This window comes from Pinus tabuliformis, chromosome 8, assembly GCF_031772625.1.
Source record: "Pinus tabuliformis cultivar Carrire ecotype Pingquan chromosome 8, CPIR1, whole genome shotgun sequence".
NCBI classification, from domain to species: domain Eukaryota; kingdom Viridiplantae; phylum Streptophyta; class Pinopsida; order Pinales; family Pinaceae; genus Pinus; species Pinus tabuliformis.
Genome location: NC_142294.1, coordinates 244,319,557 through 244,337,201, shown reverse-complemented (window position 1 = coordinate 244,337,201; position 17,645 = coordinate 244,319,557).

Genomic DNA, 17,645 nt, shown 5'->3' with positions numbered 1-17,645 from the left:
ATGTTTGGATGCAGTTCCCACCTAGGCTCATGAAACATAGGAGAGTTTCTCCTTTTAGAGTAAGAGGAAACACTTTCAACCTTTGATCATTAGTACAATAATCGTATCCTCCACAAAGTATTTCAAACTCAAATGAAAATGTATCTGGGTCTTCATTTGTCAAACCATAAAAAATTGGTAGAGAAGATGGGGGAATTATGTGCATTTGTGCCACTCCTCCTAGATCTTTGATAGGAAATTCAAAAGTAGAAATGTGAGCCATTTCTTACCATAATAGAAGATGTTCTTCATGTGTTTATTTGAGGCTCCTTCTTCAAATGTTCCTGTCAATTGGTTAGTGAAATGGGTGGTGCTTACATCACAACTTGAGTGAAATCATGAGTTTTGTTTTTTCAATTTTTTTTCTTAGTCATTCACACAAAAATTTAAACATTTGTTTCTACGCTAAGTTCTTTAACAATTCTGTTGGAAAGCGTTCGGGGGAGCAGGGCTTTTACATGCTCCTATATGTAGGTTCTTACCTTGCATTTTTAATACCCAATTTTTTCCTAACAGGCACTCATCAGATGCACACTACTCCTTAGAAATGGCTACTCTCTCCCCAGCAACGACGCCAAAATGTTGAGCAATAAAAGGTGTCTCTTTAACTCCTAATTATCTTCACGTTAATTGTCAACCCAGGGACAACTTTTTATTTCAAGAGTGTACTCAGTCTGAGGCGGCTATTTACTCAAGAGTAATGTTTTGCAGTATAGTTCTTAAAATCCAAAAGTAAATGAATGCTGGAAACAAAATCTAATTGGAACAGCAAGAAACTGAAATGTTCTGAACTAAATCATTCACTCAAACAACCATCAATCGAGGATACAGTAGCAATAACTCATTCCTCTAGAGATTGATGCAATTGAAATCAAACTGGAACAAGACAATCAATCTGGGAACGAGGAAGCAATAACCAACGTTCTCTATAGTTGACAGTCCTGCTTTAAAGCAATTAAAAAGAAATATAAATTGAGCTAAAGTTGTTATTGAAAGTAAACTAGGAAAACTCTTTAAAAGAAAACTCTTTGCAATTAATCAACAGAAATGAACAAAAAAGTAAACGGACAACAAACTGTAATTAAAGGAATCGAATAACCAATCCTATTGAACAACAATTTGTAATGAATATCAACCAAACGGAACAGCAAGTGGAATGAAACAATAATTGAAATAGAACAGCGAAGCTCTATTAAGGCATTAACAAGATAAATTATACAGTGTTGAGATTCTTGTTAAATAATAAAGGAACAACGACGCGATTCGTTAATATAACACATTGATATCAAAGCAGTTAAATAGCAAACCGATTAACTTGAAAACTGTAATAAAAGCAAATATGAACTATCTCACAAAAATAATGAAAAGGTAGAGATACAAACAACAGATCGATCCACCAGGGCCAGGCCCTCAACCACCGGTGAAATGCCGCTGAGCTACTGCAGAACTAAGAAGTTACACAGCAACATGTTCTTGTATTAATCATGCATAACAACGTTTACAAATAGTTGATCTCTGTTAATCAATGAGATTCGATGAGGAATTGTATAATTATAACAAGAAATCTCTCCATCTCTCAGCCATCCTCATCTTGAATTCGTCATTCCCCTTCTCTGATCTCTGTTCTAATTTAAATACACAGAGAGCAGAGAGCAGTTACAACTGTGATGATTACAATATGATCATTATTACAAAATTGGATTGTTTCTAACCAATTGATCAACAAGAAAATATATTTGCATCCATCTTTCAACAAGAGCAAGGCGAATTTGGCTTTGGAGCTAAGATTTGGAAAATGGCCACATAGCAAATATGAGAAAATTGTGCTCAAATAACCCTACGTTTCTCTCAATACACGCCGAATTTGGGCAAACCATTCTTTAAAAAAATTAATTTGGTCTGTTTTGGACAAAACCCGTGTTCCGTATTTTCCAAACTCTTCTTCATTTGCCCAAAATCTCAAACGCAACACTGTCACTTCTTATTCCAGCGAATTCCTGAGTTGGAATATTTGATGATGATTTGGAGATCAAATCTATAATATGGAAAATATCTTGGAGGCTAAAATCATAAGTGATGTTAAAAAATATATTAATAAACTATCATTGATAAAATCATGCAAAATCAACAATTTATTAAAAATAAAGGAGAATAAATAATATTTTTCCATGAGAGCATAAATCATTATGAGATGGAATTATATGATAAACCATGATAAATAACATGATAAAGAAGAGTAAAAATGGATGAAATAAGTGTTAAAAAGTGGTCGTATTCATGGCCCAACAATAAGGTGAAATTATTTTGTAATTTTGGAGTGATAAGTGAATTTGTTTTAGAGAAAGTCATTGTTTCACTCCAAAGTAATGTTCTACTTTTAGAGTGATTGAGTCGGTGCAAGAAGTTTTTGAAGACAATTTTCTTCCAAAATTTTCAAGTGTGACATTCTCATTGAGAAGTTTCTTCGACAAATTGTGACATTGAAGAATGATGTACTCCAATAATTAATAAAATCACAATTTTTTGTGGTGCTTGTGTCCTAGATCCGCCTGAAATTGAATAAGGGGATCTTAGGTAGACCGTGTGTAATGAATGCGTGTGCATGACTTGTGTCCAGATTATCAAAATGCTCTCTTTGTATTATGCTTAAACAAATACATGCACATAAGCAAGCGTAAGTATAAGAACACTTAATCAAGCTCCTGTAATCAAGCTTAAGTACACAAGAACAAAGTGTCACATTATCAACTTGATAAGATGATCTTCCAAGCAAGCACATTTCACATCATATAATCAAAGCAATCAAGTTAAGGATGCTACAAAATCAAGCATTTCAAGCCAAGACAACATCAACATCATCAACACTTTTTGTATCACTTGTAGATAAACTTTTTTTAATTGAATTGTACGGGTGAATTTTCAGTTGTAACTCACAACCTAATTTGAATTATTAAGGTGAATACATTAAGTCAAGTAAGTCTTCAACTGAGTCATCAAGATTGAACTTGTCATTTGTCTCTTGGGTGTATTTCTGATAGTTTTCTACACCATTCCTTTTTTAAAATCATCACATTCAGTGAGCACATTCAATAAAGCATAAAGGGTCAGTAATCAATCAAGCAAGTTCAAGCAAGCCATTTAGCAAGCAATCATCATCAAACGAGTTTGAATTCTAGTATTCTATTCTTCAAGTGAGCATCAAATCAAGCCAGTGTTTAACAGAAGTGAAATAAGGAATAAATCAAGGGAGCGTGTCATTCAAACAACAAAGCAAGCGAGCTTGTCATTCAAACAACCAAGCAAGCAAGCGTGTCAAAATCAAATGTGAAAGTTCAAAGCATGACATCTACAACAAACAAGCCAGTGTGAAGTTTATTGAGGCATTCACAAAGTGTTAGTGAAGCATTCACAAAGTGTTAGTGAAGCATTCAAGCAAAGCGATCGTCATCAAGCGAGCGTGAAATCAAGAGTTCAAGCAACCAAGTTATAAAACTCTAGAAAGTGTTTAAAGCATCAGCAATAAGCAACAATACAAGCGAGCCTGAATTCAAAGTGAGAAAGCTAACATGGCGACACACATTCAACTATCCCAAATTCTTAACAACTTTATTTTATCATCAACTGGCGACATGGTGAACATTAGTAAAACAACTCTTGCTGATATTCAAGTGCATCTTCAACATGCACATGAAATGATTGAGTTCCTTCAACTGGAGTCGGAACTACAAAGAACTGAGTTGCTAGAGAAGAGTGATTCTTCCAAGTCTTTGAACAATAAAAATACAACAGATGATTCCAAGTCACTGATCCAACCAACTTCAGGTGTCGAAGTGGTTACTAATCCAGTTCAACTTCCTTCCAAACCGATCATCAAGCCAGGGGAAGAAATCCAAAGTAATAGAAATCGACGAGGCTTAGGATATGTAAAAGATGATGCCAAATGGCATATCTGAGACTATTCAAGGCCCATTAAGTTTGTCAGTGAAGGGTTTCTTGCACAAATTACATTGGCTAGTTCTAAGAAAGTTGCAGATAAACAAAAATACACACAAACTGAAGTTGCAGTCAAACCAAAATGCCTTCATTGTCAAAGAACTGGTCATCTGGAAGATCAATGTTTTGGTCCCCATACTTGTCACCATTGTGGCAAGAAGAATCATGCATCACAAAATTTCTACAAACAAGACTAACCTACCATATTAAAGATCAATTATTCATTTTTTTGATCCCTAGGAATGGTCATCCACAGTCATAAGATTGTATAAGTTTTACAATCAAATTCACTGCCACATATTGCATCCAACAATAAAAATGAAGATGGTACTCTCGTGCAGTTGAACGGGGGAGTACACTAGTGAAACAATCCTCAACCTTGAAGGGGGGGAGTTCAGAAATAATTTGAAGAAGATTGTCTCTCCTTTCAGTTGACAAAGGGGGGGAAATGTCAACGAAATTGATAGTGGTTGTCAGATTAAAAGTCTCGAAAACATCAGCAAAGCAGCCAGTGGGCATCATCAACATTCTGTTAGTGGACAAAGGAAGATAATTGAAAGCAAAATCCAAATGGATCATTTTGTAGCATGGCACATGATGGAGTTGTCAAGAAAAATTTCAGAGATGACTCGGACTTGCAGCTAACAAATGTTCTCTTCAGATTGGAGTTTTTTTACCATCCAACTTTGGTAGTTTTTCAGGCAGTGTTTTTGAGCCTCAACATGAGAACTTGGAAGATGGTTCCTCATTCTTATTTTTAACTTATCATTGAGGGGGGTAATGTTATCCTCACTCTCATGTGATGAAAACAATTCTAAGTCGAAAATAATTAAATTAATTAAAATCATGGAAGTTAGGATTTAATCCTACCTTTCTAGATTGAGTTTGTTCCTCATGGTTAGGAGTCAGTTTATGCTTAGTTGTTTGAGAGATTCTCTCCAACTATTTAGACTCCTAGATTAGTGTGTTGTTGAGATATTTTCTCAACCATAGTGTCCAAGATAGACGTACTATCTTGAGACAAACTTCCTCATGTATTTATTTGTACTATTATCATTCATTAGATTAACATTATCGGAGGAATATAGTGAGGCTCTGGCCTTTTCTACCATGTCATATTTGTATATATTTCTGCTATTTATTTTATGGGTGTTTTATTACTAGTTTATTAAGTTTCTTTACTTAATTAAATCATATGGTTACTTGCAAGTAGCCAAGGCTGTTATGGAATACTAAAATCAACCACTGCCACCTTTGCAAGGTCATGTCTTCAATTTTCAAATGAACATAAAGCCTCATTCTCCTCTCGAGTTGGTACTGCTTCTAGAAGTTCATCAACAATGACAAATTCACACTGGCTACACATCTACAACAGTTCATCCAAATTGATTATTTTATTTTTAATTTGTAACTAATAACTATTTTATTATAGGTTGTTTCACTTTAGTTGAGAGAATAATAGAGTGTTGATTATTCTCTATTATTTTAAAAAAAAAATTAACGACCTCTCGATCTCAGGCTTGAGCGTTCTCAAATTTTGCAAGAATTTCTTTGTTACATTGTACAACGATGTTCCCTTTAATATAAGTTGAACCACTTGTTGATTCCATATCTATGAAGTTTAAATAAAAATTGGTACTTTTATCAGTTTTTTACTTTTGATTTATAATTGGAATATGATCTTATGTTTTATTACTTATGTTCATGGTTAGTTGATTGAAATATTATCACTTTTGATATATTCATTTCTGTTGATTAGGAATATAAGTTTTATGTTTATGTGAATGTGTTTATTAATTAATTCAATTAACTATTTAATTGAATTTATTATATTTAAACTGCTATAATTAACAATATAATTTGAAGATCTATATTTTCATGTTATTCATCATCTTTACTTTTCACAATAATATATCAATACCTAGGTTATTTAGTAGTGAATAGTCTATATTATAATTTAGATAAAATTTATGTTTTATGTGTTTATCAATTGTTACCATTTCTTCCTTATTTCTTCCACCTCTTTTAAGTCTTCATCTATTGGAGAAACTTATGCATGGGTAACTGGACCTAATTCAAAACTAGTTAGAATGATGAATCCAAATATAAAAGAGTTTAACTTGGGACTCTTACCAGGTGGTCTCCTAAATATTGACATGGAAAAAAAATTCCATCAACATTTCTGGCACTAGAGGGAGGGCCATTACAATTTGAATGGAAAGAATATCTCATACAAAAACTAGAAGCCATTGTAAGAGTTCATCTCTGCCCTTGATTTCACCTCTACCCTTGATTTCACCTCCAACTTCTAGATCTCCTGCACGATCCCCTCCTCCACAATATGAATTAGTTGAGCCTTCCCAAACATCTCCTAGAACTATTATAAAATCCTCTAGTGAACCTCCATATCCACTTGTTTCCCATAAAATTCAAACTATTATCCAAAATATTGTATCGGGAGAATAACCCCAAGCATCTAAAGCTTCTGAGGGAAGTGTTGTCTCATCACTAAAGGGTTCTCGTATTTTAAATATAGATAAAGGAGAAAAGGTATGTATTAAACCTTGTGAGTTTCCTCTATAGACACATCATAGAAAGAAACCTATTAATGGTTTTGATTCATCAGTTAATGGAACTATATCTTCTAGTTCACCTCCACCTACAACTACCATAACTTCAATTGCTACTTATCCTGTTGGCTTAAGGGGGCTTGACCCAGGCTCAAATTTGTTCGTGCTAACCAACAAAACCCTAACTTTTGGCCCTTTCGGCAACAACCTGCATAGTGCAGGCTGCAGTCTCACCCAAAGCAGTATTAGGGGATGCTAGAACCAGGTTTCTGCATCCAGAGACTGTGTGATAAGTGATCTCAAGCCTTTGCTTCTCAAATTTTCCTTCGCACAGATATATATCCTCCTATGATCCACTACTTTAGCTCTAAGAAAACGTCTTCCATACCTTCGCGAAGGCCTGCGATCAGAATTTATAGACATAAAAGAAGAAAATTGTCCACTTTCACGCACTAATTAGTAACCCTAGATCTTCATTCACGTAGATCTACCCAATTCAACATAAATCATAACAGATTCAACATTTGTCTTCGCGAAAACAGGTAGTTACTTAGTTCATGCATAAATATTAAAGATTCAGTAGGTTCACGCAACAATTACACATTATTCCACAGAAAAATATCATTGAGCGATAAAGCATAACATGAACAGAAATAATAATAATACTCAAAGGCAAGGTATTTCTCCAAAATCAGTCTTTATTAAGTTTAGCATTCAATTTACAACCTTATTCCACCTTGCGCACTCAGCTACAAGGGTCCATGCACTCAACTGTAGACTTACCAAGGTGTTATGCACACTCAGCTACAGGAGCCTTCCCCTTTCACCTAAGCACAAGAAGCAGAGCTTTCCTACCTTAGCACTTACCCAAAACAATATTCTATACTAACTTAGTTACTCCTTAGACTCACTATGACTCAACTATATATAGCATTATTTCTTACAATACCATGGCCCGTAGCCTATGGGTGGGTCTCAAAACTGACCTATCACTTACCCAAACAAGGTGTTAAATCCCCTTTGACTCCTACTTAACTGCGCGCTCCACATCAACATTTCACATAGACATTACATTCTTTACAAAATTTTTACAAAAATGGGTTAAACTAGCCCAAAAACTTACCCTGGGGACCCTATCGCAACACATCCTTCAAGGAATCTTCCACTTTCAAACCCATCTACATTTTTTTCATTTATCAAAAAATAGTTACTCCTATTGGTATTAGTTCAATAGATCCATCATCGCCCACTATACCATTATCATCGATTACTATTCTTATGTTCTTTCAACTAGTACTGCTACTTCTGGCATTGCTTTTAATTCTTCAAGAATGGCACATAGAAAATGGGAAAACCTATGGGATCTTAATATCTATCCTTTGCTACATAATATTTCCAAACACCCTGAAAGATGGTTACCAAAATTTAACCCTGATAATGGTCTTCCTCTCGAAGAGAATATTAATAACTTCATGTTAGCTATAAATCTGAATGATGTTTCGAAAGAGGATGTGGATTGTAGGTTGTTTCCATATACTTTTAAAGGTAAATATGCATCATGGTATTTCTCTCTACCTATTAATTCAATTTTTAACTAGAATTATTTTGAAGAACTATTTTTCAGGAAATTTGGTGGTGATAAGACTCTCGCTTCTTCAATAAATGAAATGTCTAATATTCCATGGACCCGCATTGGAACCTTCTCTAGATCTTGAAGAGTTAGCTTGGATCTCTCCTTGGTCTTGGCCCCCTTCCTCCTCATCCCCAAATAAATTACCTCCTTCTCAACCACCCTGGATCCTTCGTTTGACCCATGAAGGGCTTGATGATTGGAAGCATAAATAAAATTCATGGACTCTCCAATTTTATGGTTCCTCAAAAAGAAATTTTGGGGTGGCAGAAGGGGGAGGAATTCTCATTAATCCAAAAGGAATAATTTTTTATCACTATGCATGGGGTTTGGGAAAGAATACCAATAACCAAGCGGAAGCTAATGGATTGTATCTTGGACTCACTTTAGCTGATAAAAAAGGAATGAAGGAAATGAATATCCGAGGTGATTCTTCCTTGGTCATAAAACACAAGAACTCAAACTGTATAGCCTAGCATAACAAGCTAAATTAGATTCTCAAGAGATACCTTGGCACGCTCCCTCTCTTTGGGAATCTATATTTTTTTCACATTCTAAGAGGCCTAAATAAGGATGTGGATATGCAAGCCAATATGGCTTGCCAAATGAAAGAAGGTTGCAACAAGGTCAATGAAATTGATGGTTATTTACCCATCCCTTAAATATTTGCATGAAATTCCCAATTTTGATGATAAATTTATATTTCTTCAACAAATATTGGGCAAAAAAGTTGCAAATCATGGTTTCAAAGGTTTTATTAATCTCTATTGTCCCTCATTCCATCCCCTTGGGTAAATTTGTCCTTCCTCCCTATTTTTCATTTTCCCATCCCCCCTGCCTCCACATCACCCTCCCCATCACCCCCACTCTAACCCCCCTCTCCTACCCCCTCAGCACCACCCCCTATTTGGTCTCCCTGCCCCCATCACATCCTCCATCCCTATTTATGTCCCCTCTCCCCTCCCATTTGGAAACATCTTAATATTTCACTTCCTACTCAGTCGACTCGTGATTTCAATCCTCAATAGGTCAGGGCACTTGGCACATAGGAAATTATAAGTGTGGGAACTATGTAAGTCATTCCTCGTATCCTGGTCCATATCAAGAACAATCAAGTTATCACTACATGAAAATCCTCAAAGATAAAGTTGCATTTACTTCCCCTAGTATGGATCAAATGGTTCATTCATGTGAAGGTTGAATTTCTTAAGGCAAAGGTCATTTTAGGCACCAGGGAAATCATGGCTCAGAATTGGGATCCCGGAGGTAAGTTCATTGTCTTTCAAAATAACATGAGGTGTTTGTTCAAAAGAATATATAAATTGTTGAATAATGATCTTAACCTATGCAATAGGAATGTGTTCAACTTTGTTTAGAGGGGCACTGGAGAGAGGACTCTTTCTAGTATATTTTCTCAGGCGTGGAGAGTTAATTTCTAGTGAGTGTTAATTGCAAATTGTCAAGTCCAATTCTAAAAGCTCCTACTATGGTGTGATATTTTTGGGTTTTTTTGGGTTCTCTATTTCTCCTTGTCATTTGGATCACTGGGAAAGATCCCAAATCCCCACTGTGAACCATGCCTCTGATTCAATTTTTCTTCTCAACAATATGGACTCTGACTCTTGGGGCTATCGACACCCGCGCTCAGGTAGGATGGTGGATTGTTCTGAAATGAAGCGGTAAAAGTGCCCCCCTTTAGCCTTATACTCCCCTCTTGCCCATCAGTCTTGTGATAGAGAACACTCAGCTCTGCAGGAAATCTTGACATGACTTTAGAAGAATCTTCAATACCAGAGGGAAGAGGCCTATGAAATGCAAGAGAGGAACATGGAGAAGAACACAAAAATATGACAGTTGGAAGATGAGGTAGATGTTGTGCGAAGTAAAATCCATGATCTCCAAATTCAATTGGCAATGTAGAACTCCCAAACAACTGAATAAAAAATTGGCATTGACCTCAACTGACCAGCTCTATTTGATGACTATTTTTCTTATTTTGTGTATTTTCCATGACGATTTTAAAATGTATTTTGTTACTGTGGCATTTTTGTAAGTTCTACTCTAGAAAATATGTAATCTCTTAGTTGATTTTTGCAATTTTGAAAGGAAAATGGGCTTAGACAGTTACTCTGTAGATAATGGTGCCAATTGATGTAAATTTATATGAAATATAAATCTCCCATAATTTTTCTGTGACCGAGCACAAATTAATACAAATAAAAAAAAATTGGACCCAATTAGAGAATTAAATATTTTAATTTTAGATTTAATAAAACTTTGAATAAGATTCCAAATACATCCAAAACAGGAGAGGATGTATGTTTTGATTGGTATATCGATGGCCTTCCTTCCTCAATGGCTATGTTCATAAAAGAAGAATGCTAAATATCCATTTGATATGGAAGGGTTAAAGAAATTAATTAAAACTCTATCAAATGAAGTGGCTGATCTCAAGAAACAAATTGTAGAGGAATCTTCTTCCCAAAGACCTTATAGGTATTTCAAAAGAATGCAACAAACTGCTCTTCCAACTCAAATTTATGTAAATGAAGAAGAAGAAGACAATGATGAAGTGGAAGAGGAAGAAGCTGAATAAACTGAAGAAGAAACAAAATAAGAACAAGTATCTAAAGAAAATGGTCTTTGGGATTTTATTGGTCCTATTTCTCAAGATGAAGAAGAGGAATTCTTTCTTGTTATTACTAGAAGAAAAATCTTTGCAGCACATATTTTACCAATAAAAATTAGGAAAATGCTCCTTCATCAAACAAATTTGCATCTACAAGTTCCTGCTCTTCAACAAAGAAGAATTATACATAGACCCCTGGCTATCTTTCTTTTGATTACTAAGAGTACCACTCTAGATAATTCTTCTCCAAAAAATCTCATAATTTCTGATAGCATAGAATATAACATTGTAGAATATATGAAGAAAAAAAAAGCTAACATTTCCCATTATGAGGTTAGTAAACTTAAAAAACAATTTTTTTTTTTATTAAATTCCCTAAACACTACTCCAAATTCTCCTCTGCCAACAAGTATTGTATCTAGTAAGAATTCAAAGAACAAAGAAAATTTAAAGCCTCCTTCATCATCTGAAAAAATAAGCAAATAGATGTAATCCTTATTGGTGATTGTTATAGGTTATTTAGCTTAGGTGGAAAAACTAGAAAACCCTCTCAGGTTTCCCAGAACATAAGGCAGATGGATTAAGGGATTTATTGCAATAAAGGTATATGCATTCAATTAAGAAAGCATTAGATTGAAATTGACAAAGAAGAGGTAAATGAAAACCTATGTGTCCTTGTGTGTAACTCATTTGGAAGGGTCAATGTGGTTGAGAAATGATCCTCATCCAATTCCAAAGATAAAACCTTCACAAAAAATGAAGAAATGTGATCTTCACTACATAGAAACTTCACCAATCCAAAACACTAGCAAGTAAGAAAAATAATACAATTGAATACATCAATAATGATCATAATCCAAATCATTACAACATAAACATAATAAGTAAATCTTGAGACAATCATATGGAGAAAACAATAGTAAATCTATATATTCAATGAGGAAAGATTACAACCATAGATGGTTGCAGCATAACCTCTTCAAACTCCTAGAACTTCAACCTCTCTCTCTCTCTCAAATGATATCTTAACAAAATAATAGTGCATGAATTCTAATCCATAATACAAAGGCCTAGCCTTTAATATATAGGAATGGGAGGCTCTATACTTTACCAATTCCATAATCCTAATTTAAACAGGAATGCAACAAATTATAGATATAACCATAAATAAGATGCAGAAGAAAATCCAGACTGCATGGAACAAGCCACAGTTGATAGGATCATGGACACATAGATCAAGAAAATATGACAACAAAGAATCCAATTATATCGAGTTGTCAAAGCATGCCAACTCCTTCACCAAGGAATGTGGCTCACAAGGGACCAAGTTCAGCAGAAGTTTCCTCATCTCATGGAGGAACTCAACGCAATGGGTACCATTAGGGGGAGGAATGATCTAAGTGGAATAAGAGGTTGGCCACCAATATCCACCTGGATCATTCCTCCCCCCTTAGGGAGAAATGGTACCCATTGCATTGAGTTCCTCCATGATATGAAGAAACTTCTGTTGAACTTGGTCCCTGGTGAGCCACATGCCCTTCTGAAGGAGTTGGCCTGCTTTGACAACTTGATATAGTTGGATTCTTTGTTTTCAGGTGTTCTTGATGCATGTTTTAACCTCGTACAAAAATTACCTGCATACGAATTCTAAAACACAGAAAATAAACAATGCGAGAGCATAACACATAAAACACATATACACAAAGATTTTCCACTGGATCCCAAAACCAGGACTACCAGATCGATTTTTAGTTATGTTCCTTTCAATGTTACAATACATATTTATACATGCCGAAGAATCCAATACCATGGACCGAAAACCATTGCGTCCAAAACCATGGACCGAAAACCATCGCGTCCAAAACCATGTATGAAAAATCATGGAAAAAACCATAGGTAGGTCCGCCCAACCTAATATAGGGCCTAAAAACAAAATTATCCGAGGCACTACCCAGATCCCATAGAGTGGGGTTATCTGCACCACTCAAACCCCCTGTGACCCCCCTGCTACGCAATCGGCACAACCAAGGGGGGGCTCTGCCTCCCCTCTAACCCCCCGGTTAATTACGTGGGCAAGTCGTGGAAAGAATATAACCTAACCAAACATTCTCCCACTTGTTTTTTTCTTTCCACAGGGGACGACAAGAGAGCTTAGTCATTTATCGATACCTACAATGCTCATTGTTTCTCTACACCAAGAGAACTTCTCAAAGCTCACAAATTTTGTCAATGCATCTATAGTATCTTCAAAATGTCCACCTTTACCAGAAACACCTTTTTGTCTTCTATCGTATCCCTCACAAAGTGATACTTAACATCAATGTGCTTTATCTTTGAATGATATGCAGGGTTCTTTGCTGAGGAAATTTCACTTTGGCTGTCACAGTCTATCCTTATAGCTCCCTATACTAACCCCATACTTGAACACAATCTCTTCAACCAAACTGCTTCCTTGCTTGCATGAGTGGCTACCATGTATTCTGCCTCTGTAGTTGATAGCGCCACTGCAGATTGTTTCTTACTGGTGGGCTCCAGTATTGCAGCGATAATGCTGCAACTCTTGGGACTCCCGTCTTTACTTTTATCAACCCGGTAGTTCGTAACAAACTTGGAAGCGATGGTGCTGTATGCACAAGTACTAGCTCTTGCCGCAGCTATCACTTTGTCAGCTGGCACAAGTCCGCTAGGAGCTTAAGCCAACTTCTATGAGCTCTTAGAAGAAGCTTTTTAATTGATGGATGAAAGCTAACTTGAAGGAAGCTAATCTATTTGCGAAAAGAGATTGAAAAACTGAAGGAAAACACAAACCCTAGCAAACCCTAATTCTACCAGCTAGTCCTACTGATGCAAAGGAGAGAATGCAAACTACTAAAAGAGATGCCATTACTTCTATGAAGGTAAAATACATGTGTCTAGACTACCTCTATCTAAAGAAAACATCTTTTTGTATTTTTGATTAAGTCGTTAGTTTCATCATGCATATGCTTTCACTTTCCTTTGACTGTGCAGGGGTGGATCAAGGAGGAGAAATGCTTGGAAGAGGTCGGGAAGGTTCAAAGAGGGTCTAAGGAGTTCCTAACACCCTTCTAGAGAGTTTCACAAAGTTTGGCTATCAAGAAACCTCATTTGTGAGCTTCTACAGGAAGTCTACAGGGGTTCTATAGGATGTTCAGGAATTTCTACAGGATGTTCAGAAATTTCTACAGGATGTCTAAAACTTGGATTTTGGAGGATGGGTGAGTGAGGGAAGATGCATGAATGGATATGGAGGTAGGATAGGGGTCTGAAGTGGCCCAGGGACTGGTGGATGGAGTGGTGAGAAGGTGTAGATGGATAAATTGGCTCAAAGAAGGCTGAAACAATGATTGCACAAAAAGGTAGGGTTACGTGGGCAAGAGGACAGATGTGAGATGAGGAACATAGCTAGGAGATGGAGCAGATGGCTCTGAAGAAGCTTAGGTGGATGAAAGAGTGGTAGAGATGCTCTGCACCATATACATTCAACTGAATCAACAAAGTCTTGCAGGTAATCAAAGTCCTAGCTAATCTAATCTAACTAACAATAAAGTGAATGAACAATAGCTTTATTTGAAAGAGAACCATCTATATCAACTACGCAATGAAACATTTCAAAGATCTGAACACATAACCAACTTCTGCAAATGAGAACAATACACTAAGGATTGCATGGTAAAGCAAACTAGTGTTTTTGTTTGGGACAACACGGTTACTTCAATTCCAGCCCCTGATCCAATAAGGAAGAGGTGAAACCAAAAGTGTTTGTTGACCCTTTTTTGGAGCCTTTTTCCTGTTATTATCCTACCAATCTATTCTAAAAATCTAAAGCATTCTATTCATAAACAGGGACCTAGTTAATCCACACAACTTAATCTGCCTAACAGAAATACGTTTGCAAATGCACAAAAGGAAAACAACGATGCTTAAAGGAAAGATAATAGTACATAAAGGAGACCCTAGGCTCTTAGGTTGGGCCCAACCCTGAGAGCTACGGCTCCTATAGAAAACTCAGAGTTGATATGAAATAGGACTGCTTATCATTATCAAAAAATAGTCATCAGTCAAGAGTTATGCCAAAATGGCTACAAGAAAATGAGCTAAAGCTGACAACACTGTAGTGCAAAAATATGCAATGGTTTCACAAAAGTCCCTTACGAAGGTTGAGGCCTTATCATTTATACACCACGAGGGCCCTAGTAGGCCTCCTAAATCTGGGGGACTTGGCTGTCCAACTGTTAGTAGACAGTCCCTGTTCCAAAATCTGCTTGGCTGCCTTCAAGATCCAGTTTTGGTGGCCTGTGAGCTCGAAGTTTGGGGGTGAAGATCCTAAGGAAGGGCTATTTAATGTCATAGACAACCCCCCTACGAATCCTCACCTCAAGCTTGGCTGTCTTCTAGCCCATGTGTTATAGACATTTTTGGGCACTGCAACCCCAAGCATAAAATTTCCATAAACCAAGGGCTCCTAAGTCCCTAAAAGTGTTGTTCCAACCCCTAAAGGAACAAGGTCAACTGATTACAGCTTCTCCCAGAAGTTCTCCATGAAAAACTACTCAGAACTGGTCAAAACAGGATCATTTCACCTACTCCATAGGCAAAGTGCGTTGCATCTCACCTAAGTACACTCAGTGGGTGCGTTGCATTTCAAAAAGCCCTTCTATGGGGTGCGATGGGCGAGAAGAGACAAATGGTAGTGTCAATCTGCGAGGTGGAGAAGCATGGAATCTTCCAGAAACTTCTCCTGTGACACTTGCCTTTCTAAATTCGACCAAGGATGAGTAAGAGATCATCAATCTCCAAGTGGAAGCAAGAACTATCAGAGGGAAGACACTAATCAAATCACAAGCTGACTCATCTCCCTTACAGATATCTATATATGGATCCCTCATCCCAGAGATCCAGAGGCTGGAATTTTGCATCTTGTAAGGAATTGCTGTTGGTTTCTTGAGGCAACATCATAGTGTTGGGTGATCTAAGCTTTGCATGAGGTGAAGAAGGGCTTACTTGCTGAGAGGATGATGCTAGGTCAGAACAACTGGTTGTAACTCTCTTGGCTCTTTCTTGATTATCAATAAAGCTATTCAAGTTTTCCTCCATACTCTTGTGTAATCTATGTTTTGTGCATTTGTATGGTCAATTTACATCTGATCCTAGATTGTTTATGATAATAGATCCATGTTCTCGTATAGTGTTATGCTGCTTTGATTCTACAGGTACTCTGTAAAGTTGGGTATACAAGGAAGCAAGTAGCAAAGGACTATCAGAAGAGAGAGGAATCAAGCAAGGAACCAAGTGCAAGACAGATATTGGTCTCCTTTATTCTTCTCTCATCTATCTTTCATAAAGGAAAACGAAAGTAGTTTTACTTTGTTTGTTTCTAAGGTAGCTACCACACCTTAGTGGGATTAGCAGTTTTGCATAGAAACTTTTCCCTGTAACAAAATGGCGACTCCACTGGGGACCGACTAGGTTGTTTGTTTATCTACATTTGTTTACTTTATAAACTTACAGACGGAGCCTGAAGTTGAGCCAGGTAGCTTTCAAACTGCATTTTCTATGCAAATGCAAAGTAGATAAATGTCGCTTTAGTCAATCTCCGAGTTTTGTTTATGAATTAAACAACTGATTTACAAACTCTCTAATTACCCTTGTGGTGGCTCTAGTAACATCCTTAGATCTACCCCTGTTAATGATTTACTGATTACCACTTGCTTGGCCAAAATCCCTGAACTGAACTGCAAACTGTGACTTGGAACCCAAGCAAAGTTTCGTCCCTAGCCCACCGCACTCTTTGTTCTGTGAATCTGAAATTCAGTGCACTTCCTGACTGTAGTAGGTGCGCTGCATTTCAAATTCACTGTGTTACAGATGCGCTGATCAGACTAGGCATTGTTCCTAGATTTTGGTTTCTGTGTTCACTCTTTTCAGATCTATTCAAGAATTTTGCTGCTTGTAGTCAGTACACCTCTGTTTGAAACCCCTTTCCTTGTTGTTATTCTGCCTCCATTGTGCAAAGAACTGTAAATGTTTTTGTGTATTTTTTGAGTCATTTTCATTTCAACTTTGCAAAAAAGTAACGTAATTGTACTGTCGTTTCTTGATTTGAAAGTGTCGCAAGTGTCGTTTTCAGTCATAAAAGAGAGACTGATTGCTCTTGATAGTTGATTACCCTGTTACTGTTGTATTTGATCTGAATTAGTAGGTTTTCTAGTGTCGAAAGCAAGTCTTCATTTCCAAATCACAAAGTGTTGTCATTGTCTTCATTTTGATTTTGAAAAGAAACTTGTTAGTAATTTTCGCTTGAAAAGTAATTCAGATTTGTGCATTAGCTTTATTTTATCATTCACATATTAAGAAGGCTGAAAACAAATACATGCACGTGCATTTGCATTTAGACTATTTGATTGGTTTGATTTAGGAGAGTGCATATAGTGTGTGCTCTTTTCTCTTTGTTGAAATAATTTTGTCTTTCTTTCCTTAGTAGCTAGGATTTTCATTGCATAAAGAAGATAAAAGACTGTTTATCATCTTAGATTGCATTTTAGGAATTGTACATCTACATTACGTGGTGAACCTGAAAGGAAAATTTCTTAAGCAAGATCAACTATAAAATAAATTTAATGAATCTAACAACGCTTTGGAACCTAACGCACAACATTTAGAAGTCTAAGTTAGAGACGTATTCCGGCGTCGTAAAGACTGGTAACTGTTGTTCTCACTGTTGGTCTGGTGATTCCTCCTCTTTGAGACGATAAGTGCCAGTACG